Source organism: Podarcis erhardii (assembly GCF_964252035.2).
Source record: "Podarcis erhardii genome assembly, chromosome: 1".
Taxonomy (NCBI): Eukaryota; Metazoa; Chordata; class Lepidosauria; order Squamata; family Lacertidae; genus Podarcis; species Podarcis erhardii.
The window spans coordinates 64,569,540-64,597,168 of record NC_138497.1 but is presented as its reverse complement, the minus strand read 5'-3'; the positions used below and the strand labels follow the sequence as shown (position 1 = coordinate 64,597,168).

General features: G+C 42.0%; 2 long non-coding RNA genes across 2 annotated transcripts in view; one reads left to right on the top strand and one right to left on the bottom strand.

Moving 5' to 3' along the window:
• The window catches only part of LOC309327432, a 200,799-nt gene extending 175,141 nt beyond the window's left edge, over positions 1–25,658 (top strand). Inside the window, exons 3-5 of the long non-coding RNA XR_014150540.1 lie at positions 4,825–4,861; positions 6,405–6,552; positions 25,602–25,658. This is a non-coding gene — a long non-coding RNA (uncharacterized lncRNA). The remainder of the gene's footprint in view (positions 1–4,824; positions 4,862–6,404; positions 6,553–25,601) is intronic.
• The window catches only part of LOC309327649, a 163,691-nt gene that overhangs the window by 55,816 nt on the left and 80,246 nt on the right, over positions 1–27,629 (bottom strand). The window lies entirely within an intron of this gene.

Genomic DNA, 27,629 nt, shown 5'->3' with positions numbered 1-27,629 from the left:
ATATTGTGGATTACACTTTTCAAGGCTGATGAAATATCTACAATGTAGTTGCTCAAATGAATAATGAATAATATGCTGAGCAAAAGAAATACGAGAGAGACAAAAGCTTCGCTCTCCTCTATTTCTACAGGACATGAGAAAACCTGTTGCTTAGGCAACAGAGAAATTGCCACAAAATGTTGTGAAACTGAAATGGACTAATTAGGCTATAAAGCGATCCATTACTTGAGATTCCAATGTGGGTTTCAAATGCTATTTGACTATCATATTAAGAGAGGTCTTTTGTGAAGGGTGTATGGGCCAGCATGGCTCAGTTAATTGTCTGAGACACTGTTTTGACACGCTTGCTGCTAAGAGCTTATAAAGTGTTTATACCTAACGGTTGTGTTGAATCAGTTTAATTAACAATGAAATGCTACTTCTAAGACAAGTGTTTAGAAAGTGGAGTTCTCAGGGCATAAGCCAGATGCTGCGTTCAAGCAAATAAACTTGATGTTATGCATTTGGGCTTTCTGATAAGGAGAGAACAACCAAATACAGCCCTTGTGTGACTGCAGATTAGCATGGAAGAGTGTGACTTTCCATCTTATGATCAGGGATCTGAGATTGCTATGGGAATATGGCTAATTTTCTTCATGCAAGATATTTTGCTAAAAGCTTTTTTTAGCATGCAAATTTTATCTGCACTCCTTACCAATTGCTTGCAATAGTGCTTTTTTTAAACACACACACACACACACACACACACACACACACACACACACTTCCAAAGAAGCACTTTAATTTTTGTGAAAGCTACCAGTTTGACAGCTATAAAAAGCAGTGGACTTTATTTAGGCTGAACTCATCACTGGAGCAATGCCAGCTATAGGAGCACACAACAGAATATCAAGGCCACTGTACACAATATTCTAGTACAAGACAACCATTCACATGTAGCTGGATAGCTCAGTTGCTTAGAGCATGGTGCTGATAACGCCCGGGTTGCAGATTTGACCCCCATATGGGAGAGCTGCACATTCCTGCATTGAAGGTATGTGGAGAATCGAGATGATCCTCAGGGTCCTTTCCAGCTCTACAGTTCTATAATTCTATGACCTGCAGCTCAACTGTAATAAAATGTTGCAGTGTGGAGTATTCCTGATCACTATCCATCCAATCATGCATTCTATCACACTACTCTGTTCCATTCCATTTCCCCTTCATCTCAGTTTTCCATTATCCCACCAACCAATAAAAACTCTGTTCTCTCTGCATTCTGTGGCTACAAGGCATCCCCTGTCCTCATTGTGGTACCTCGGGTTAAGAACTTAATTCATTCTGGAGGTCTTTTCTTAACCTAAAACTGTTCTTAACCTGAAGCACCACTTTAGCTAATGGGGCCTCCTGCTGCCGCCACTGCGTGATTTCTGTTTTCACCCTGAAGCAAAGTTCTTAACCTGAGGTAATATTTCTTGGTTAGTGGAGTCTGTAACCAGAAGCATATGTAACCTGAAGCGTACGTAACCCGAGGTACCACTGTATTTTGAGACTCGTTCTTCAAGTTTTATTCTACCTGTTTTGCATGTCTTGGGTTTCCCCTGAGCATGCTGTTGTGCATTTCCTTCTCAGCAGCTCCTCTTCGGCTATAAAGCCAATGTAGATTGGCACTTGAATTGATAATTGGTATATTCAAGGGGGAGCCCTTCTGCCGGATATTCCATTCCATATGGCCATCACCGTATATTGGGATAGTGGATGCCATAGTTTACTATGTAAAGAAATGATAGGTGCTTCCTTTCTGTTCTCTTTCCCAGTACATCTATAGAAGCTTGGTACACTAGTCAAAGAGAAAATATCCTCAGCAAAACATTTGTACATACTTTGTGTCATTGAATCATATCTGGCATAGAGTTTTGGCAATGCCTAATGGTCCAGTCCATTATTTTTCTTGTAGTAGGCAGTTTTTATTAGGACGGGTAACTGTTGTGTGCCAAACCTCACAACAAAGTATCTGTGTATTCTTAAGCTGAAAATTGTCATAGACAATCCGCCAATGAACAGGATTTTTCAGCTTTCTCCAATGTTCTCAGGACCTGTGCTCAGAATGTAATTCGGCCTTTTAAGTTTTATTTCAGCATATGATAAATTCCTCTCTGCTTTAAAAATTGATTCAGCTCATGAATAGCACCTATCAGGGTGGTTTATATAAGGAAGCCTCGTGTGTGTGAAATGCATGGAAATCTTATTCATAATGAGTGGGTTTGTTTTGTTTTGGCATTCATGCACTAGTCCTTCAGTGTGAATTGTTTTCTTTTTTTCCTGATAGAGGGAATATTTCCAAAAATAACGCTGCCGTAGGATTGTTTTGCTAGTTGCTGTGTGGTGTGTTTTATTTATTTATTTTGAACCACCTTTCTAAATCATTATTTTACTCAAAGTTGCAAATGAAAGAAACTCAAAAGCCAATTGCTAAAATACACTCAAAATCAACTGTTAATTAAAATAACCGAAGATTACAAAGAAAGCATTTTTCAAAAATAAAAATCACGTTCCAAACCAATGCCTAGGAATATGCGGTATTTAAAATGCAATCAAACCAACAATTCATGTTTTGCTAGATAGGCACATGATAGGAGCCGAAGATCACAAAGTTTTCCTCTAAACCTAGAATCATAGAATCATAGAATCATAGAGTTGGAAGAGACCACAAGGGCCATCGAGTCCAACCCCCTGCCAAGCAGGAAACACCATCAGAGCACTCCTGACATATGGTTGTCAAGCCTCTGCTTAAAGACCTCCAAAGAAGGAGACTCCACCACACTCCTTGGCAGCAAATTCCACTGTCGAACAGCTCTTACTGTCAGGAAGTTCTTCCTAATGTTTAGGTGGAATCTTCTTTCTTGTAGTTTGGAGCCATTGCTCTGTGTCCGCTTCTCTGGAGCAGCAGAAAACAACCTTTCTCCCTCCTCTATGTGACATCCTTTTATATATTTGAACATGGCTATCATATCACCCCTTAACCTCCTCTTCTCCAGGCTAAACATGCCCAGCTCCCTTAGCTGTTCTTCATAAGGCATCGTTTCCAGGCCTTTGACCATTTTGGTTGCCCTCCTCTGGACACGTTCCAGTTTGTCCGTGTCCTTCTTGAACTGTGGTGCCCAGAACTGGACACAGTACTCCAGGTGAGGTCTGACCAGAGCAGAATACAGTGGCACTATTACTTCCCTTGATCTAGATGCAATACTCCTATTGATGCAGCCCAGAATTGCATTGGCTTTTTTAGCTGCCACATCACACTGTTGGCTCATGTCAAGTTTGTGGTCAACCAAGACTCCTAGATCCTTTTCACATGTACTGCTCTCAAGCCTGGTGTCACCCATCTTGTATTTGTGCCTCTCATTTTTTTTGCCCAAGTGCAATACTTTACATTTCTCTTGCTAGAGAGAACTCTGTGAGAGACACTCCCACTGTGCCCTGATGGGGGCTGGGAGTGGGCATAGCTATATATTCTCCAACTTACCTGAGCACACCCTCTCCCGTTCTTTCCATCTCTTTCCTCTCTGCCAACAATGTAACATCTGCATGTCTGACCACCATTTTAAGCTAAACTTACGTATGTCTTTGTAACGGAATTACCATTTTAAGACTGCCTGAACAAAGCTGCTATTATTGTTATTCTTCAACAAGTTTTCTGAGTGAGTAAAATGTTATTTTTACCTCTTACAAGACTATTTTTTGTGTGATTGTTACCGGTATTTTAAGGGTGGGGAGAGATACTGGGGAAATCCAGTCTGCCTTAAAGCATTCTGAATTACTTAAAACTAAAAGGCTAAAAGCAGCCTTTGTTTGTGAATTTCTCCCCCATCCATAGTGTCTGGTATTTCTGTTTTATTCAAGGTAGCTTGTTAATTTTAAACCATATTAGAGGGGGGGGGGAAATCAAACAAAATTAAAAGAGGCGATCATGGTGGATAAAACACAGTCCTCAGATGGAGTTTTGCCTTCCTGGCAAGACAATAAATGAAACTTTTTCAGTGGTCAGAAGAAGATGAGCATAGAGGACTTTGACCCATTCTGTTTCCTCATAGAAAATATTGATAGACATTCTATGGCAGAATAATTCTGAATGTCATGTTTATATTCAGAAGTATTAAATATTGCTTGCGCTATATTGGTTGAAGCTGCAGCTTAATCCTGGCAAATGGGGAAGAAGTGTTGTGCTCTGTTTCACTCTTCTAACCTTACTAATGGATAGTAACTCCTTTCTTCCATTCTTCCATTCATCTTACTAACATAACAAGAGGAAAACCTCATACATCCCTTATATCATAGATTATATATTGATTACATGCTTAATGAAAAGAATGCAGGGTTTGTTTAATTTTTTTTTAAAATTCTAATACCCATGTTAATTATCATGTTGCACATTTTCTAGGCAACTATTGCAATAATTCTGAAACACATGTTATAAGAAAAGCCATGAATTAACATATTATTTTACTTGTTCAAATCAACAAGATGCAACAAGTTATCATTCCCAGTGACTAGTTAGGGCAACCCAAAAGAAAGTGGTTGTACAGGATGTGGTCAGGATAATGAGAATGTATATCTGTGGCTGAGGCTCTCCAGCTTTCTGTCTGCATTGCTTAAGATGAACGTGTGAGCCATTTGATTTCTTCTAAAAATAGAAACTGAAGGAGAACCAATTTATATTCCTTTCTGTCATGCAAGGGAAAACAAATTGGAAAGCTTTATAGAAATCCAGTTTTTGCTGGGAAGGTTTGACAGTTAATAGTAACAGATGTGTATAATGAATTTCTTGCCATTTTTGTATCAACACAGGGAAGTCCACAGGCCGCCCAACCACCAGGCTCACCAGGTAGTAAAATATTTGTATGCGGTTCACATCTTGCTTTTAGATATGAATTTAGTAACACCCATACTGTACCACACTGATGGTATGTATAGTTCACTTTTTTGTACCCAGATTCAGGTAGGTAGCCATGCTGGTTTGACGCAGTATATATATATATTATATAATTGTCCAATAGCACCTTAGAGACCAACTAAGTTTGTTCTTGGTATAAGCTTAGTACCAAAAAAGAGATGTTAATAATCCACACACACCCCAAGATAGATTTGATCAAGAAAACCAGTTTCTGACCCAGAAGGAGACAGACACTTCTCCCATCTAGGCTATAGCTGCCGCAGATGAGGAAGCTGGGCTTCTACCTTCAGATTGGTATCTAAAATTTCACTTGCACCCAATGCAATGCCAAAATCTGGTGCCCCCACCTCTTCCTTCAATGTCATAGTTGTGGCGCTTGCTGCTGCACCCCTGAAGCTTCCTGCTACCAAACCAGTTGTGTTCCCCCAGATCTGCCTTTGTCAACCTCCCATCTCCCCAGGTTGAGCACCAGCCAACCACTGGGGTGGAGGTAGCAGAGTCAGAAGGGCAGGGCAGAACCTGGTCATCTAAAACCTGGTGGTGCTCCTATCACTGGGAAGAAACACATCATCCCCACTGCTGTGGGTGTTTGCACACTCAATAGGCTCACGAGTAATCTCAACCTGCCCCATCCTTAAAAGATTGGCACATGGCGGTGTCAACCCATTGATAATTCCACTGCTTCCCTGCAGTTCTAAACTCCTTGCCCTGATCATAGACTTCTTAAACTTGGACAGCTTCTTCTAGTCTGTCTAGCCTTGCCTTACCTGTCACCTAGCCTGAGAGTAGCTGCTGCTGTGACTCACTACCCTTTTATTTTTTTGCGGAGGGGGGAGGAAGTGGCATTTGAAGGGCTCTCTACAGTTAAATGCTATAAGTTCCTCAACCTGAACTTCCCTCCTCCTCTACTTTACTAGATACACCTTCCACCCTTCAGGAGGACAAGACAGGCAAAGACTGAGGGCTTGTTCAGACTTCTGCTTGTCACGCAACTTTCCCCTGTGGAAACCCAATCTTTTATCACTGAATTGGAGCAAATGTCAATGGGGTTTCCCATGGGCTGGTGCTTGCTCCAATTCTGCCATAAAGAGAATCACTGTGGGCTGATGCTTGCTCCGATTCTGACCACTTTGAGGGGAAAGTGGTGGGGCAAACAGAAAACCGCTCAGACCCATGCATTCTTGGCATGGGAGTAGCAGAAGTGTGTCTGAATCCTTAGAATGGGCTGAGATGGTACTGAAGCTGTATCCCAGCATAAATAGAAGATTGGAAGCTGCCATATTGATCTATCTAGATCAGCATAATTTAGACTGGCAACAACTCTCCAGAGTTTCAAACGCGAGCCTTTTCCAGCCCTAACTGGGAATGCCAGGGGTTGAGTTTGGGACTACTTGCTTTAAACTCATGTTCTCTACCACTGAGCTATCGCTCTTCCGCTTTTGTTTTTCTTGACAACCATTCTCTTTTTAAATAGACATGCAAAGAGTACAACTTCCACAGCTGCTCAGCCAACATTATACTCTGGTGAATGCATGGGCACAAAAGAGTATCTGAGAAGATTTAAAAGAAGAGCTTAACATTTGGCTTACATTTACTGACAGTCTCTGACAATGGCTTACACGGTAAGGTACATCTTTATCAGTTGATTATATTTTACAACATGATAGGAAATGTTCACAAACCTCATCAAATGCTCACAACCTGTGCTCTCTTATCTACATTAATACATTTCCATACCACTGGAATGTGCCAGGACAGCTCTTTTAGGGGACCTGGGTTATGCCTATGTACTTGATAATTGATTATTGCTTCTTTGAGCTAGATAAATTATGGAAGTGGAAGGAGATAGGAATTGCAAGTAGCTGGTATTCCCCTTGCGATGAGACGGCTACATAGAGTGCAATTTAAAAAGCTTTTAAGTGATGCCTTTATCTGTATTGGCATTGCTGTTTACGGTCCCCAAAGGTGTCTATATAACTTCCCTTCTGATCTAGCCATATTTCTCCACAGCATTATTTAAATCCTTGCAAAGTGCAGTCTCACTCTGTAATGTAGAAATCTGCCAAGAACAGACAGAGAAATGATTTTTGAAAGTTTCTTAAATGATGCAGTTTTGAAATCGGGAGAAAACTCACGGTCATCTAAGGGCAGACATACTTGCATCAGCACATATCACCATCCTAATGATATGCGAATGCCTGCAACTTCACATCGCTTAGGGTTTCCATATTTCAAAAAAGTAAAAACCAGGACACCCCAAAACTTGAACTTTGTAATGCAAATTTGCAAACTTTGTAATGCAAACTTTGTAATGCAATTTTTTGATTGACTTGCCTAAGATCCAGGACAAAGTGCCACATTTCGGAAATTTCCCCGGGACGTCAATTCCGCCTTTGAAATCCTGGTAATGACATATGGCAGCCCTAACATTGCTGCTTCCTATGTTTATGCGGCCTTTAGCAAGTCATTAGCTAAGAACATAGCAATTGCCATACTGGATCAAACGAAAGATCCATGTGGCCTCCTCATCAGATTCTAAAAGTGGGCAGCCAAATTGTATGTCCACAGAGAAGCAAATAAACAGACCATTCTTATATAGTCCATCTATGAACCCAGAAGGTCATTCCTAGCTGTTTTGGGGGTTATTCATTGATCATCTAGAGCAGTGTTTCCCAACCTTGTGCCTCCAGCTGTTTTTGAACTACAACTCCCATCATCCCTAGCTAGCAACACCAGTGGTCAGGAATGATGGGAATTGTAGTCCTCAAACAGCTGGAGACCCAAGGTTGGGAAACACTGATCTAGAGTCACCTGTGTGCTACTGTGATGTGATCATGTGCAACTAAGTGCTGAATAGTGCTCTCCCTGCAGAGCACACTGCACCTAGAACAACTATTTTCTATGTCATTGGTCTTCAGCTGGTGGGTTAAGACCAGGCATAGGCAACCTTCGGCCCTCCAGATGTTTTGGACTACAATTCCCATCATCCCTGACCACTGGTCCTGTTAGTTAGGGATCATGGGAGTTATAGGCCAAAATATCTGGAGGGCTGAAGGTTGCCTATGCCTGGTTAAGACCCTCTGCCATGTCATGATTTGATCTAATGTGGGTTGCAACAGCAGCAGCACCAACATGCAAATGTAGGGTAAAAAGAAATGGCTCCCCAAATGAAAGTGGGTCTAGGTTGAACGATTAATGTTCTCAATGGCCCGTTGACTTCTGCAAAAGTAGCTCAGAATCAATGGCTTGGAAATCATCACCATTGGTTATTTGTGACAGGAACAGTGCTCTCAATTATCGTATTTCACCCACAAACCATTTTCACATAATGTTCTGATTATTTATTACAGTGTATAACTCTCAAATGACAAAGTCAGTCAATTAAAAATTCTAAAAGTGGGATTTGAACATTAGAGAGAAGAGGGGAGAGATCAGTCAGACTGTTCAAACTGCAAGCCTGATTAGAGTATGTTTTTTCTGTTTCCCAGGTAATCACAGCAATAATCCTGGGCTTCTTGTTTTATCTAGCAATCACAGGAAGTTCCAGCCATCATTCATAATAACAGTAACATTTGTCAATTTAATCTCAACTGTGTAAACAAAGAGGCTGAAAGTAATTTCTTCTGTGGCCTCTTTTGGGTAGGCTGCAGATTGATTACTACTCGGCAACATGTAGTTTAGATGTATTTAATGTAATTATTTAGCAAGGAAATGGTTGTACATTTTAAAACTTTTTCAAGGTAGTGATTGCCACTTCATTTCCTCACTTGTTTTCATGTACACAGAAATGCAAGCAATTGGGCAGGTTTTCAGCAACTGGGACCGCATGTTTTCTGCTCTTGCAGTCAAAGAGGGAGGGGGTCTTCACACACACAGGAAGAATATTCTTCATTTAAGTATTTCAAATGGCAAATCATCCTCCTCACCTCTGTTGCCTTGGCAATGTTCCTGCATGACGTTAACCTAATACATCTCTCTCTCTCTCTCTCTCTCTCTCTCTCTCTCTGTGTGTGTGTGTGTGTGTGTGTTACTTACGTTCTGCCTTTTTGTCCCATTACTGTGATGTCCAAGGCAGCTCACAACAATGGAAAAAAACCAAAACACCTAGGATATAATTTTTTTTAAGCACCTGAACTCAGCTCACCCTCGGTGGGTAGTGTTGTGGCCAGCCCCCAAACCCACAAGTGATCTGACAAATGGCAGGTTGGATTGCCCAGCTGCCGGCTATTGGCTAATGCCGGCAGCCATTGGACGGGCGTTTGCCTAGCAGCAGGCCCAACCAGCTGATAGGGATGCTTGGGCCCGCCCCCAGGGGTCATTAAATTGTGGCTTGCCCTGCAGTCTTTCCTGCATTAACAGATAAAGCAGACAAAACACATGTTTAAAACTAGGGCATAAGAAACTTAACACAGACTTTACTGGGTATTTAAATGCCATCACAGAGTAGGCCAGAAATATCTTAGAGGGCAGGGAGTTCCATAACTTGATGGAAGACCCACTCTTACTCTTATGTACTGACCCAGTCACCTCTCTGCTAATGATGAAATGTTGTGTAGGGCCTTCCCTGATGCCCTGTGTGGATTAGCATGATAATGTGGAAGAAGATGGTACTTTACCTATACAGCCTCCCCAAGATTCTAAGTGCTCCATTTCCCACTAGATGAAGTTTGTGAACACTTCTTGCTCTTGCTCACAACCATCACTTGACCACCCAGGAGCAAAGCTGGATCCAGGAGCCTACCAAAAATGCAGACCTGATTCTTTAAGGGAAATGCGCTTCTATTCCAAACAGGCTGTATCCCTAGTCACACGCCATCAGTCATACCACAAGAGTATTTCTTTTTTTAACAAGAGTAAGTGTCCATTGATAACCCACACCCAGTCCATCACAGGTCTCGGGGACCGAATTAATACCTTCCTGGGGTGTAATGAAAAGAAGAGATAGAGTTGTCATTGAGCTGTTTGCCAGAAAAAACCTGAACCTTACTGGGGGGAAACTAGGAAAGGAATCAATCTTAAAGACAGAACAGCTTTTACCAGGTGTTGTAACTAATTGCCTGGAATAATGATATACTGCCTAGCAAGAAAGTTATAGTAGAATGGCTCAAATTAAAAGCAAGTAATGATGACAAAGGGAACTTAGTTACAACGACTTCAAGGAATTTCCAGGAGTTTCCTACTTGTAAACCTATCCAGAAAGTTGATAAATGGATTCCTTTGAACTTGATTGGTCAGTTGCCAGGAGTTGAAAAATGTATTGAGTTGTACTTCTTCTTTCCAATGTAAAGTGTATAAAAAGAGAATGTTAGTTTCATTGCATACCCAGGTGCATGGTGCCTGCTGCTCAGTGCAGAGTCCTAGCATGGAATAAGACACAGGACATTGGTGTTGAGTTGAAATATGCCACAACCTTTATTGATTACAGATGGAAGAAGGCTGTGGCCAAGCATTTTGTATATAACCAGTATCAAGCACCCTGACTGTTGGTTGATAAGTAGGTGTCGATCAACCCTAACTAGGAGTGACCCCTTGACTTGTATCAGGTGCTACAAACCCACCAAGGCTGCCACTGGGAAGAGTGCAGTGGCCCCTTGGCCCCTGTGTGGGCTCCTGAACAGAGACAGTCCTTCCTAGAGTCCTTTACCAGGGTACCTGATCAGCTAAGGATACAACCCTGTGCCTTAATCCCCAAAGTTGTGACGTTTGATATGAGGTAGGCAAAAACCTGCAGGCCAGTCAATTTGTCTGCAGGAAAAAAATCCTTCCTGGCCCCAAATATGGCAACTGAGTATACAGTGGTACCTCTGGTTATGGATTTAATTCATTTCAGGGTGCCGTGCGCACCCCAAAAAATCAGCAGCTAGAGGCACTGCTTCTGCGCACACGCATGGTGTGCAGAGAGCTTCTGCGCATGCGCCAGCTGCGAAACCTGGAAGTATACACTTTCGGGTTTGCCACGACCGTAACCTGAAGATTTTGTAACCTGGAGGTTATGCAACACAAGGTACCACTGTACTATAGTAAGATCTACACCAGGCACCCCCAACCTTTGGCCCTCCAGATGTTTTGGACTACAATTCCCACCATCCCTGACCACTGGTTCTGTTAGCTAGGGACCATGGGAGTTGTAGGCCAAAACATCTGGAGGGCGCAGGTTGGGGATGCCTGGTCTACACTGTCTACACTGTCCTGCCCACTCAACCTCAGGCAGGGTGGCTGAATGCAAAGGAGGGGTGGGAGGACCAGCTGGGAAAACCCCAAGGGAACCTCCAGGGGAAGAAGGTTCAGAGCCAATAGATTGGTGGGATGACAATGAATGGTTAGAGGAAAGAGACGAGGCAGACTGGGAGGAGAAGGTGCCAGAAGCTGAAGAAGCAACAGGGTTTTGTGGGCAGGAAGAGCCTGTGTCCAGAATCAGAGGCAGAAGAGGAAGCTGGGGAGGAGAGGGGCCAAGAGGCAGAGCCTCTTCCTGGCCCCAAATATGGCAAAAGTGTAAAAACAATGGGCTGTACGTGTCACATAAAAGAAAGGAGTGGGGAGGGAGAACATGCACAAATAGATGTCCTCTTCAGTCGGGGAAATCTTTCCACTGTAAGCAGTCCCCTGTCTGAAAAGGGTGAACTCTCAAGGTGTGGACTGAGCTGACAGACAGCTGGCATGAGCCGCGCCATCTAAGGCACCAAGCTGAGAAACAGTAGATAGAGAAGCAGTAAGTGGACAGAAACCCCATGCACGCACGCATGCACAAACGCACATGCACACACACCACTTTCTCTTGTAGGACATCACTTGTTTAATTCAAAAAGGCATTCTCAGTACAGCTGCCTTTTCTATAACCTGATGTGTAAGAAGCCCAAGCAGTCAGTAAGCCTCTAACAGAGATAATCTGCTCTTTGACATCCCAGTTGCTACCCTAAATGCATTTACTCATGATTATGTTCCATAGATTTCAGTGGGATTTATTCATTCATAAATGCAAGGCCTGAATCCTTTTAAAAATTAAAGGCAGACTGGTGCCCAATTGATGTATTCTGCAGTGGTTTGGGAGAAACAGTAATGAAGCGCTAGGGAAATGTTTGAATGCATATTATTTGTTTCTACAGTTGTAAGATTCAGTGGGAATAAATGGGAGATTCTCTGTTAATATAAATAAAAGAGTTTATTCTATGTCATGACACATGATGATGCATAAATTGATTTTAGCAGCAGCATAATATAGTTGGGACACATATTAACAATTTTTGGTGAGGGCAGGATGCCATTTTTGTGAGGGCAGGATTTTCCAGGTTGCTTTTCTTTATATGCTATTCCCATGTTAGTACACTAGTTAATACACAACAGACTGACCAGAATTTCAAATATTGCTGTTGAATTATCACCATTCTCCATTCAAATTCCTAACTGGCTGAATGTTGCAGTAAGAGGTACTGTCAACTTTCTGTGCTTCTGTCCCACGAATGGGATGATTAGTGAGGATAATGCCTTCTCTGAGTTGGAAAATTGTTAAAACACAGTAAAACAAAGGAAACGGATTGGGACTTACTGATTCTACCACACTAAAAGAGGCCACAACGCCACTCTTCAAATTACGGACCAAAAGCCCAGGTAAAAAGAAGAGTCATAACCTGGTGCCTAAAATAATAATAATAATAATAATAATAATAATAATAATAATAATAATAATAATAAACCTTTATTGTCACTACACCACCTGTGTGCAGTGAAATTAAATGAGCCCCCCCCCCCCATACACTCAGTCTTGTTCACACTGTGTGCTTGTTGGAAGTCAATTTCACCACTATTTTTTTTCCATTCAGCAGCTCACAGATAAAAACTGTTCTTTAACCTGTTGGTGCGGCTGACTATAGTTCTGTATCTCCTGCCCGAAGGTAGGGGATTAAAGAGGTGCTGGCTGGGGTGTGAGTCGTCCCTGAAAATTTTCCTCGCTCTCCTGAGGCAGTGGTCTCCTGCGATGTCATCTAGCAAACTCAGGGGACAGCCCATGATGTCATGTGCTGTATTCACCACCCTCTGTAGGGACTTCCTGTCCATGGCTGTCAATCCAGCATACCACACTGTGATACAGTATGGAAGGACACTTTCTATTGTGGACCAGTAGAAAGAGAAGATCAATTTTTGTTTGACATTGTTCTTACGCAAGACCCTAAGGAAATGGAGTCTTTGTTGGGCCTTTCTAACCACCTGGGTTGTATTGATTTTCCAAGTGAGGTCTTCACTAAGGTAAACTCCCAGGAATTTGAAGGAAGAGACTCTCTCCACACAGCCCTCCCTGATATACAACAGGGCTAGTTCCCCTCTCTTCCTCCGAAAGTCCAATACCATCCCCTTTGTCTTACTGATATTTAGGTGCAAGTTGTTCTCTAGGCACCATGTCGAGACTTTTTGAACCTCCTCCCTATACGCTGATTCATCTCCACCAAATAGATAAAGACAGCACCAAGCATACCTCCCTAGTGAGAAGATTCTAGAAGTGGTGCCCACCGCTGAAAAAACCTGGCAGAGAAGATGGCTGCCCAAATGGCTCCCACACTGTAACCAGGGCTGGCCCACCAATGAAGTGAACTGAAGTACCTGTCTCAGGCAGCAGAATTGCAAGAGGCGATGCCCCACCTGCCTGTTAAGTATAGTTTCATTGGAAAATAACTCTGTATGTAGACTGCTGAAGACACAGCAATGTAAAATTGAATTGAATCTAGGCAAGAGCAGCAGAGTGCCTAACAATCAAACAATTAACTGAGACTGTATCTCTGCTACTCTGACATGAGCTGTTTAACTCAGGTCACATGAAAGAGATGGAATTTCAGCCCTATGTATATGTTAATTTTTGGATATCCCTTTTTTGTGAGTTAGTCTTTGTTCTCTCAAGCCACCTGAAGAGTGTGGGGTGCTAATGACTCTCTCCAGGAGTAAGCAACCTCCAGGCTAACGCAGTCTGTTTGCAGGAGAGGCAATGCTATGTTCTCAACTCTGCTTAGAAGAAATTAACATTTCTAAGATGCCCAGCCGATGCTAGGATCAGCACATGATTTTATGCAACTATCTGGATGTAACATGATTGTTGTAAGCCTGTTTTGGAGCAAGTTCTGTTAGTAAAGCTTTTGAACCATATTTTTGGACTGGACAGGTTTTTTTTTTAGGGAGAGTCCATTTGTATGCATCCTCTTGCTTCCAAATGCACAATATAAATAACCACAGTACAGCCCCACTGCTTCTGCTTCTGCCAGATCAACACACACACACACACACACACACACACACACACACACACCGCCTGATTTCACCATTTAGAGGCAGTCATACTTTTATACTGCATCACGGTGTGGTACGCTAAGAAGTAGCGTACAGAGGGTGGTGAATACAGCACAAGATATTATGGGCTGTCCCGTGAATCCGCTGGATGACATCGTGGAAGAACGTTGCCTCAGGAGAGTGAGCAAAATTCTTAGGGATGATTCACACCCTGGCCGGCACTTTCTTGATCGCCTGCCCTCGAGCAGAAGATATAAAAGCATGATTAGTTGCACCAATAGGGTAAAGAACAGATTCTGTCCTTGGGCTGTTATGCTGCTGAATGAAAAGATAACAACAGGGCAACTGACTTTCGGTTTTGGTGGGTGTGCATCAGTAAATGAGAGGAATTAAGACTAAGAGAGTTTAGTGGGGGGTGCTCGTGTAATCTCACTGCATACAAGTTGTAAAAGTGACAATAAAGTATTTCAATCAATTCAATTCCAGTGTGTGGCATTGCCACTTGTCTTCCCCACCCTGGGGCAGAGAAGGTGAGTGGCAACACTTGTGGAACGCTCCAGCCCTTGCCAAGTTCAGCAACAGGGGGGCTTTCCAGCAGCAGCCGCGGTGGTAGTGGAACATGGCATGGCAGTGGGTAACACATTCCTGTTTTGCCTCAGATGGCAAAACAGAACAGGCTTTTCTTGACTGTGACTATATGTCTGTGGACAGGAACTGCCATTTTAAAATATTACTGCAAAGCTTAGATGTTAGCTACATGCTCTATATAACAAACAAACAACACTCTTAAAACCAAACAAACTTAAAACCATGGAGAAACCTGGTCTGAACAAAGACCTTGGATTCTTATCTCATTATACATGACAAAGCCATTTTTCACCTTTTCACCCCTTGCTTTTTCCTGTAAGACCTATTGCAGTCGTTAAGAGTCGTCAACAGGCTCATCACAGCTATCTGCCAATCACCCATTCCCACCACCCTTCTGAGTAATACCCCTCCCCACCTTCTCACTATATAGAAGGGTCTGGAAACTTCTGTTTCAGTGTATCTGAAGAAGTGTGCATGCACACGAAAGCTCATACCAAGAACTGACTTAGTTGGTCTTTAAGGTGCTACTGGAAGGAATTTGTTTTGTTTTGACTATGGCAGACCAACACGGCTACCTATCTGTAAACAACACTCTTGTGTGGTGAGAAAATGATGTTCTGCCTTGCAGCAGTGTTCTGAAGAGAATGAAAAAATATTAGGCAGAGGTCACCAAGTAACAGCCACAAAATTAACAGATATTAGAAACAGGGCCTGTGAATGGTGCAGACTTAACGAGCAAGAGCAGATCATTTCCACAGAGAGAAGGTTGAGATGTGATTAGACCCATCTGTAGATAGATTTGCACATGAAAATGTCACCCGATAAGAGCTGGCTCTTTAATTTTATTGACTAATGTATAATAAAATCCAAAGGCTGAATATGATAATTGGAATAATTCCAGTCTGAATGGATGGTGCTTCACACTCAAGGTCTTTTAAAATGCAACCCTATGACTTGCTACTCAGAAGTAAATCCCAAGTAAACTGCAAACAAATAAACTAAGTTCAATGAAGCTTACTCCCAAGTATGTGGGTGTAGGTTTACAGCCTGAAAAGTGTGCAGTTACAGAAAAAATTGAAGGCTGCTTCACACAAGATTAAATTTCTTACAAAGAAGCCACTTTCATTGTTCAGATTTGCATAACTCCTTCAATTTGAGTTAATTCCATGTGAAATTCATCTTGCATGCAGAAACTCATATAGACTGTGGAAGAAAATATTATTTTCCCTTGATGACTGCAGCAGTGGGATGGACCCAGAGAGGAAGGGGCATGTGAGAGACATTAAATTAAACCTGGAATACTCCCCCTTATAAAATTCATTCTTAAATGAGGTCAGCATTGAAGGCATAAATATCTGAATGTGGATTGGCTGATGCTTGGAGAATATTACATTGTAGAGAGTGTGATTATATATTTTTCCATTAGTACATCAAAATTGTTTTTGATCAGATTATGTGTGGCTTTATTCTATTTTATTACTGTCCGTTACAACACGTCAAATTGAGACAATTGCTCTTTCAGATCATGCACCAGTCTCTCTTGCTATGCAGCTGTCTAATGAGGTGGAAGCCCTTGGCTTATGGTAGTTAATTTTCTTTACACTTTTGAATGTTGAAAACTTATAACACAACTTTGGGGATATTTTTAAAACAAGGAGGACACATCTTGGGCAACTGAAATGGAAGCATACAAGGCTTACATACAAGGTAGGATTATAGCATATGTTTTTCATAAGAATGTTGCAGGAGGAAAATTTGGAGAAAACATTAAAGTCAGTCTGTGGCATCCATTTCCTTGGAGCTCTACACTGAATGTTGCAAGGTGCTAAATATGAACTGAATAATCTACATTCTATTTGAGCGGAATCTGCATTGGCATGTGTGCCTCAGAGCAATGGGAAAGTGGAGCGAGACTGTGTAAAAAAGAACTCAGAATTTTAATCCGCTGATTAATGTTGAGCACAGTATGGTATATAGAACCCGAAAGAAATACATTTAGAGTTTCAAAGTACTATTCTAAATTATACAGGAAAGGTAAGAATCCCAGGGGTTGAGAATTTATTCCCTCGCCCCACCTCACAGTTGGTTCTCCTACAGCGAGATATGCAACAGAAGGAAATTCTCACAACGCCATTAGAGGTAGAAAAAAATAGGATGCTATTGATAGTACAAAGACTGGGAAAGCTCCAGGAGTTTTCCTGCTGGATTGAATCAAGCATATTTTGATTGATTGGTCCCTATACTTCCCGGGGCTTATAAAGAGACTTTGGAATTATGACCCTTGTTAAATTCAATGTATGGTGCTCATGTTTCTGCTATCCTTAAGCCTGGTAAAGACCATGTTAAGTGTTTAAACAAATGCCAATTTCTTTGGCATTAAAATACTGGCAGCATTCTTTGCCAGTCGTCTGGGCAGTAATAGCAACAATGGTCCACCCGGATGTCATTGATCAATAGATGACAACTGTTATTTATGAGGCAACTGGTATTTCTGAGGCAAGGGTAACTGGTATTTCTGAGGTGAAGTTCTCATCTAATTCCCACTCATGGCTGGATCTACACTGATTTGGAAAACACTATTAGAAAAAGCTATAAAAAAATTAGTTCCCAATGCAATTTCCCTTTGGAGTCAGATCGGGAGGTGTAGTGGTTAAGAGCGGTGGACTCGTAATCTGGTGAACCGGGTTTGCTTCCCCAATCCTCCACATGCAGCTGCTGGGTGACCTTGGGCTAGTCACACTTCTCTGAAGTCTCTCAGCCTCTCTCACCTTGTGGGGGAAGAAAGGAAAGGAGATTGTTAGCCGCTTTGAGACTCCTTAAGGGGAGTGAAAGGCGAGATATCAAGTCCAAACTCCTCCTCCTCCTCCTCCTCCTCCTCCTCTTCTCTACAGTGCCCTCTGATGTGACATTTTTATAACTCATTTAAAATGTTATAGCTCATGAGTGCAGATTAGTCCCATATCATTTAGGTTTTGGATCAACATGAATGGTATCCCGCCACCTCTCATCCCTTACCCCCATACCAAGACCTTAACATATCCCAGTCATCTAGGTTTTAATCCTTGCAGGGTGGGAGGCAGCAGCTATGGGGGTTGGGTTTGGGGGGGAGGGTTGGGGAGAATAGCCAAGACCACAGAATCACACAGAATCTTAAGAAATCCCTGGTTCAACTCAAGATGCCTTATTAATGGCACAGTCCAACTTGAAAATGTAAGAACCTTCCATGGATCACCTTCATTTACCTTGTAATTTGGGATTCACACTTAGCAATGTACAACCCCAAGCATTTTGTACTATTTTTGAAAGCGTCCCAAGCCCCAATATCTGCATTCTGTAGATAACTGATATTTATTTCATTGGCTTTCAGGCTACAGTATCCCAGAAGGATGTTAGACCTTGGTTGTTCTTGTACAAGCTAGACTCCTTGAGCTTATCTTCATTCCTCTCACCAAGGCAGAGAATACAATTGGGCTTAGATATTCATTTTCAAGCTATTTGTAAATCCATCTGTCATGTTGATTGAGTCACTGAATTATTTGTAACATTCCTATGGGAAAATAGATTCCCCCCAACCCCCCCCCCGGCTTGATTACTTTGATATCAATTACAGATAGGTAGCCGTGTTGGTCTGCCATAGTCAAAACAAAACAAATTCCTTCCAGTAGCACCTTAAAGACCAACTAAGTCAGTTCTTGGTATGAGCTTTCGTGTGCATGCACACTTCTTCAGATTTCGTGTGCATGCACACTTCTTCAGATTCGTATCTGAAGAAGTGTGCATGCACACGAAAGCTCATACCAAGAACTGACTTAGTTGGTCTTTAAGGTGCTACTGGAAGGAATTTGTTTTGTTTTGATATCAATATTAGCCCCAAGTAGAGATATACAGAAGAGTGAGGTTTATAATGCAGTTGTTTGCTTTGAGGAGAATTCCACACACGCTGCTGGCAGAAGACTTATAGTGCATGGGAAATAGACCAAGAATGAAAACAAGAACAAGATTACGAGGTTTAGAAAAGCAATCCACAGCTGCACAAAGATAAGTTAGAGGTGGAAGATGCCAGCTACGGCTGTACCATGTCGATTCTCAAAAACATGGTGAGCTTGTCGTTGAAAGATTAAGCAGGCTTGAAGCATTTGAAGTTCTGCAAACAGCCACACTGAAATTTTTTAAAAAGAAAAACAACACAGACAGTAAGGGGCTCCTCAGTGCCTCTGAGTATAAGGTCCAGCCAAGGGCAACAACTTGTAAATATTGCTGTTTCTAGTGAGGGCTCTTGTGAGTTCTGAAGGCTGCATTCTTTAACTGGAGGCTGAGTGGGTTTTGCTTTTCATGCAGCTCACGGATTCCTACATATACTTATGCCTCAAAACAAGTAAAGAAATTGAATCGTGTCTGAGGAGCTGAGCCTAGCACATTGATAAGCACAATAATCAACAGTGCTTTCTACCACTTCAGGGGGAAAGGGGGATGCAAAGGATCGAAAGAAAAAATCTTGAATAAATATGTGGAATTGCATTATGCTGAATCCAGTTTTCAAGGTAGCAAGTCACTGATAATCAAACAAGCAGAGCAAAAAAGATGGGAGGAACTTCTAAAATATGTGTAGAGCAACCCATAGTATGGCATTCACTGACAGCATCTTCTGTGAGGTGAGTTATTAAGAGATTGTTTCTTATCTATGATACAATGTTATTAGCATCACATATCAGGCAGTTAGGCTTGTCCCTGTCGTCCGGAGGAGGAGGGAAAAACTTAAATACGTTGCAGAGTTCCCCCAAAATAGACCAGAGGCAATTGTACTTCATCCAGTAGAGCTTCACTGCTACTGAAGGCAAATGAGCATAATGGTCACAAATCCAATACATTCAGGATTGGCACAGTCCATGGTGTGGATGAGAAAATTTGCACCGTTTCATTTATTTATTCTTCCATGAGTCACTGTGCCTTATGTTGCACTACTTCAGACACCTTGTTTATCTATGCGATTGCCTAAGATTAATGTGTGAAAGTTCATTTTTGAGAATTAATTTCTAGAAATAAATCTTTGAGAATTAATTTCCAGAATTAATGTTCTGCTTCTTTATGTTTCTTCAGTTAATTTGCATTTCTTTTTCTACATGATGAGTTTGGATGTGAATATTAATAATACTAACAAAGCAACCTTACTCAGGTGCAAGTCCCATTGAATTCAGGCAGGTGGCTTACTCCCAGGTAAGTGAGGATAAGACGGCAGCCTAAAGAAATCATAGTCAAACTCCTGGATACGATTGGCGTCTTAGATTATTCAGAAACATTCCAACTTCTCAGAACATAAAGCTGTCAGCAACAGGATGCTTGTAGGCCAGATTCTGTGAGGGAAAGCATCTAAGCAAGCTAAGGATGGGAATACTGCACTGGAAGTATTTAACAAGGTGCAAGAGGCCAGTTGGTGTGTATGTGCACATGCGTATGTGTGTATGTGGGGGCAGGAAGTGTGAAATTTCATAAATATAGAAGGAGCTTACTGCTTCCTAAAGCAAAAGGCGAGGTCCTGCTGGCTAGGGATGATGGGAATTGTAGTCCAACAACAGCAGGGGACCAAAGTTTGCTAAAAGCATTTCTTAATAAGATTTCTTACTGTGACTCTACAGAAACATTATGGAGGTCTTTTCCCTTTGTGGTCTTTTCATTCATTCTGCAATAATTGTTCTTCAGGTTCTTGATGTTATTTGTTTCCGCAGCATCTTCTGACTGACCAGCATAAGAAAAACAGAAGTCTATTAATTCAGAAAGAAGGTTTCTATGTATTTCTCTCCCTCTCTTTCCCCTGCTCTCTGTCATGTTCATAACAGAGGAAAGAGCCTGATCAGCTTTGCAAATTTCTGGGTAGTGATTTTTACAGCCAGTCATTCAAGCTTTTCACTTCAACAGATGTAGTGTCTATTTTTAGTTCAGGCACCTCAGATGAGCTAATTCATCAGATGGACGCTGAAAGCAGGATGAATTGTGGAAATAACAAACAGATGTACTGAACCATGAAAGACAATATTAACGTATTTTAAAGGTGTGGCCATGAAGTAAGCCTCCCCTATGTGCTAAATTCCTTGTATTTAGAAGTGTGTGTGTGTGTGTGTTGTAGTGTCTCTTTGTGTGTTATCTTGCCCCATATTGCACAACTCTCTCACACAAAAATGGAATTTATGTAATCACACTCTCCTTCATATTGTTCATTGCTGGAATAGCAAGAAAGACAAAAACTGCCCCCAAATGGGTTTCTCAGAAAAAAAATGGTCATGAGCTCTCATCTAACCCAAGTGATTCACAAAGACCCGAAATCCATTTTTGCAAAAACTCTTGCACGTCAAAAGGATCATGCTGTATTTCATATGATTTCTATGTAATTTAGTTCAAATTTACTTATTTGCATAGTAAATACAGACCCCACTTTTCAAGAAAGCTTCTCTACTAAGCAGAGACACAGTTTGGTTAACTAAATTATATAATACAATATACAATCAAATAATATCATGGCTGTATGCAACAGATGGCTGACTCCCACTGCAGTTGCACGGGCAGGATGCAAGTGGGCTCCATGGTGTTTTTCAATGAAAGGCATGTTCCAGCCATTCTGTATTGTATAGGGAGGCAAAACAAGAATGAAACGTGAATAAAATGTGAGACACCAGTTTCTGAAAAATACTAGGAATGTCAAGAAGATAACATGTGTGATCTTATATTCAGTACCATGCATGTCCCACATGAACACCTTTTCTACCATACCTCATGAACCTCCCTGGGAAAATATTTTAGCTGGGGCCAGCCTACGTCAAATAAATAAAGGCACAGATCTAATCACAGTATCTCCTGATACCATACCCTCCAACATTTCTCCAATGAAAATAGGGACGTCCCATTCCATAACGATAATTTTAATATTTATAACCCACACATCTTATTGGTTTTCCCCAGCACTCTGGGCAGCTTCCAACATATACATATCTATATAACATAATAAAACATTAAACCAGGGGTCAGCAAACTTTTTCAGCAGGGGGCCGATCGGACCTTGTGGGGGGGCTGGACTATATTTTGAAAATAATAATAATAATGAATGAATTCCTATGCCCCACAAATAACCCAGAGATGCATTTTAAATCAAAGGACACATTCTATTCATGTAAAAACATGCTGATTCCTGGACCGTCCTCAGACCAGATTTAGAAGGCGATTGGGCCAGATCCGGCCTCTGGGCCTTAGTTTGCATACCCATGCATTAAACATTTTAAAAACTTTCCCATACAGGATTGCCTTCCAAGGACTCGGGGGTTGGATAACTCCATACCTTCCAACATTTCTCCAATGAAAATAAGGACATCTTAAGGAAAAGCAGGACATGCCTGGATCAAATCAGAAATGGGGACAACTTCTCTAAATCAGGGACATCCCTGGAAAATAGGAACCCTTGGAGGGTCTGTGACACAGTGCAGGCCAAAACAGCCTTCTGCTAGAACATGTCAGTCCATCCTGCATGGCGTTGGAAGACATGTGTGACATACATGATGTCACATGTATGCATATCACATGTATGACATCACACACATGCAACACACACTGGACCCCCCAATCTTGGGCCCTACCCAGTGTCGGTGAAGACGAGCATTTATCCAATGCTAATAACACTGCAAATAACCACAACTGTCTTAAAATATACTATTTTGGGGAAAATGAAGGCCATTGGGCTTTGCTGAATCTTTGGTCCCATACACTAAAATTTCTTCACTTTCCCGTTTGAAATATAAAATGTCTTGCTGATGCTGTGTGACCTGACAGCAGGGGCTCTTTTGTTGAACGTTAGTGACAAATGGCTCCTGCGTGCTGTGTATATTGAAGCATGAAAAGCAGAAGCATTTATTAGCAAATAACTGTTAAGAAGAGTGATTGATTATGACAGCCACGGAGAGAATGGTAAACAACGGCGTTTTAATGAACCATGAATTCTGACTGTTGCTGTTCCTTCTCCTGCCTAGCTGCGAACGCTCGTCCTATCCCAATTACACTCAGTACCAGCTTGAATTAAGTTCCTTGGAGAAAGAGTGCCAAGTGGTCCATTTTTGCCAGGATGCTCTACTTGTAAATGGTGTGAGATTCTAAAAGCTTACATCTTCCCAGGATAAAACCATTAAAATAGCTGTTGACTTGTTGGTTTTTTTGCTATCCTGTTTATATCAGCAAACCACAAAAGCACTACCTTCATTCATAAGAGCATTGAGGGTGTTGCAGGGGGAAGGGCACAGCATATAAGAAGCACTTCACAATATAGTTCTGTCAATGTGCAATATTTCTTTCCAGGGGAAAAGAGTACCTTGCACAGGGGAAACAAGTTAATGAGTTCTATATCTTTCTGCTGCATAAATACAACCTCTGAGATTGAACTGGGCACCATCCTGTGCTGAGGTGTGCAGCAGTCTGCCAGTTCCTCTGGTTTACACTAATAAGCCGGCAAGGTAGTTTGTGCAATGACCTGACCTACAAAAATAGCTTGTTCAATCACCATGACACTCTTAGATATAGAAATAAACCTGTTGGTTCCGTCCCTTCATCTTAAAAATGCTCCACAGGCAGTGGGGTGGCTATTAAACAGTGCATTCCTTTTCCGAACTGTAGAACTCACAATATGGGTTCTCAGAAGCACAGCACACTGTGGCTTGGATCCTGATTTGCTCATCTATGAATGAGCTCCTTCAAGGAGTTCTGATCTAGCAGGAGCTACCACCAGCAGAAGAGGAGGAGGTGATTTTCTCCCATTTCCTATTTTTCTCTGTACTCCCCCCCCCCCCCGGCCACCTCTTGCAGTGTTGTGGAAGATTTCCCATCCTCTAGAGCAAATTTTCAGAGGACAGAAAGGGGTGCACAGAAAGAAGGAATTTCTGGCTTCCTTCCACGAGTGGCAGCATTTCAGATGCAGAGTTCCTGGGAAAATAGATTCCAAGTCAATGTAATTCTTAACAGGGCAGGATTGACTATTGTTCTAAGTACTGTACGGCATGGGAAAATGAGGTGCAAATTCCAACTCAGCCTTGAAGTCTATTGGACAAATTATTGTTTCCCAGCAAAACCTACATCACAGCATTGCTGAGAAAACACGTGGAATTGAAATGGTAAAGTAATGCATGCTACAGCAATCATTCCATTAAACCCATAGATTACTTGTGGCCCACCATGGTGTGTTTTCAAATGGTTTGTAAGAACAGGCATTCCAACCTTTTCAACTGCCTTCCATGCAGTAGCCATCTTGAAGAAATACAACAGAATCTGGAGTTGTCATACAGCACAGGTTTCAAATTATGTAATCGTTTGTGATACACATCCCACTTCAACACTCGTCACATTAAACGTACCTATGAAGCACCCTTTTATTGTTCATGTAAATATTTGTTAGTCTTTAGCAGGTACTGAATCGTGTCTCAAAACTAAGACTGCTGCAAAAGTGATAAACATTGACGACAAGATGTCCTTGATGTTTGCTTGTATCAAATGTATGCAATCTATCATTTTACATAATGCCATACTTTCTGTAGCTGAAAGCCAATTTTCATAGTAGATGAAATAGCACACTTCCATCTTTCAAAGCCTGTCAGAAGTCTGAATCTTTCTCTTTTGAAATCCAGAACATAGCAACACTGGTTTTTCACATGTTTTATTTGCCAGAGGGCAAAGGTAAATTCACATGATTCTGAAACGATGCTGAAAAATGGAGATGTGCTGTTTGTGTGCTTGGTGTGTTGTGTGACAGCTCCACCACATGCCCCAAGTCTTAATTCTTTATATATGTGGATATAATACTTCTGAGAAATGTAACAAAGGACATGATATCATATCCTTTCTATTGTTTCATATAATTTTTGCAATAACTGTAGGAGAGTTCATTTGAGGAAAATTGAGCATGGGCTTCACAACTCACTTTGGCGGGATCAGCAGCAGACACTTAACTTGTTGATGTGACAGAGGTAGAGGTGGGGAAATTTACTATTCCTGTAGAAGGAGTGGAAAGTGATGCTAGGGATCTAGCTAGCTGCAATAGAAACCTATACAAATTGTGGGAAACTTGAATGCAATGGCTGTGCAAAATGTCATGAAAGTTGGGAAATGGAAGAGGCAGGGCCAGTCCAAGGAATTTTGACACTTGAGGTGAACCACAAAATACTGCCCCCGCTCCCTGCCAGGAAAAAAGGGGTGAGTGAAGGTCTATATCAGGAATGAGTGTGGTGGAAAGATCTACATTGGGATCTGCTACCCCTGTGGATCCTGCCACCTGGGATGGTCATTTCACCTTGCCTCATGTGTGGGCCAACCCTGAGAGGAGGCAGAGAGAAGCGGAAAGAAAGAAATGCAGAAAATTATCCTTTCCGAAAAAAGGATACGAGGAAGGAGTGGGTTTCTGGAGTTTCACCAGGACCTGAGAGTTTAGGGGTCAGAACTTTCCACCAAGTACCTCAGAGCAGCAAGGTGTGTATTTCTGGGTGCCCAGCCTGTCTCACAGTCTAAGATGCTTACTGCTATCTATGAACATCCAGGAGACAAGCTGTGGTAGGAGATGGAAAGTAGACAAGTCTCCATAGGTTGCCTTGAACCCCACCCAGGGTGGTTTCCTTCTGTGGTAGCCAACAAGGAGACAGAACATAAATGCTTTGGCTAGTAGCCACAGGCAGCCTTATCCACCACAAATTTGTCTAATCTTTTAAAGCCATCCAATATGGTAGCCATCATTGCGCACCCCATAGTTTAACAATGTGCTCTGTGACATACATTTCTATCTTCCTTTTCCACCCAGGAGCTTACGGCTGCGTATGTTTTACTCCCCCCCCCCTTTTAATATTTGCAACAGACCTGTGTGGTAAGCTAGGCTAAGTTAATATATGTACACAAGCAGCGATTCTTGTTGGGGGAGGGAGGAGAGATGCAGGGGCCCCAATCCAGATACAATGTACCAGTACTGGCATCCCTGCTGGCTTTTACACCTGTTTGTGTGATCCTGTTCAATCAGTTGCTCTGCATGGCTTTGTAACAGAGGTTAACTGATGAGGCAGAAGACAGGGCCTTCTTTCCTTGTAATGTCCTTGTTGATATCATCAGCTCTTTTTCTCCATAAGGGGTACGTTCTGTTGTCTACCCTTGAGGACATGTTTCTCTTCCCCCAACCCCTACCCCATCTTACTTCACCAATCAAGTAATTCAATTTGCTGGCTCTTTCGGAGAAGATACCATTCCATCCTGCTTTCACACAGAGCGCTTGCACAGAATCCCTGCTGTTGCTGCTGTAGCAGCATAAATGGCTGTAAGGCTACATTCCCTGCAGCGAAGGAATGCAGAAAGGAAACAAAGAGGACTGGAATTAACTCTTTCAATGTGTTTTCTTACTCAGTGCTAGCAATCTCCCATGAGGCAATGCTGCCTCAGGGGGAGCTAGGAGAGACAAATTAGGGGGAGCAGCCAGAAGTTAAATGATGCCATCAAACTGCATGCAAAAAAAACCCAACCAGACCACCAGAATTTATAAGAAAAACACAAAACACTATATTATTTCTGCTTCTTTCACTGGTCTGCTTTGCTCATGTAACATAAAGGACATAGTTCCTGCATTGCAGGGGATTGGACTAAATGACTCTTTGGGGCCCTTCCAGCTCTATAATTTTAGGAGTGACTCAAGATTTCTCTCTGCTTTTCCAGCAGGGCCAATTCTGCCTCGATGCTTTAGAAGATGTCATGACAAGTGGAAGTGGTAGATGAAATAAGGAACTGGTGCAACATGACTTGGACTGTGGAACGGTCTCTCTTGGGAGGTTGTGAACTCTCCTTGGAGGTTTTAAAGCAGAGGCTGGATGTCCATCTGTCATGGATGCTTTAGCTGAGTTTTCTGCATTGCAGGGCTACAATTCTATGGCTTGGACTCTAGTAAGTGTGTGTGTGTGTGTGTGTGTGTGTGAGAGAGAGAGAGAGAGAGAGAGAGAGAGAGAGAGAGAACACTGATGTACGTATCCATGCCAAATGATTTATGCTGAGCCGTTTTCCCCATAACCAGAACATTAGTGAGCAGTAGCTCTGCCTCCTGAAATGGAAAAATACATTTGTAACAGGTCTGTTTTCCCATTTACATGTGGGTGGTGAGTTTGAGATGGATTCAAAGGCTTTCTTGGGGATGGGAAGGAGGCAAGAGCAGGTGAGTGCTGTGGAAGTGCAAGAATGCAGAATGCAGAACCAAGAAGAAGCCAGAATGCAGGAACCAAGAAGAAGGAAGTAGAAGCAGCAAGCCTTGTTTGGCAAGTGGGGAAGCAACGGCCATGCAGAAATTCAGTAAGGTGTAAAATAACTGCACAGGCTGCAGCTGAAAATGGCAGCTTGGTGTTGATTTTCTCTCTCCCTTTCCTGCAGTCCCAGTTCAATTTATCCTGGGCCATGGCATCCTTGGAAGGTATGTTTTCTTCCTCTCACATCACATAACTGCTAGTGTGGTGGGAGGGACACACATTTCTGTTTGGGGATCATTCTGCCAGAAACAAGTAGAAAGCTTCTAGAAGGTTCCAGAGTTTTTTCTTTATATATGGGAGTGGCACTCTGAGTTTAATTAGCATCAGCTGGAAGTGCCAATAAGAAGAAGAAGACCACTTGGCTTCCTTTTTGCAGATGCTTGATAGCAGACGTTTGTCCGAAGAGTGTTGCCTGTAAAACCTGCTGAAGGACTGTTCCTGTAATTTACGATGTGTGGGAGATAAGAGAGACTTTTGTTTGAAAGTGCACTGTTAACTGCTGTTTATTTTAACAGTTGAAAATATCTTTGCTACCTAATGCTTGTACCTGGACT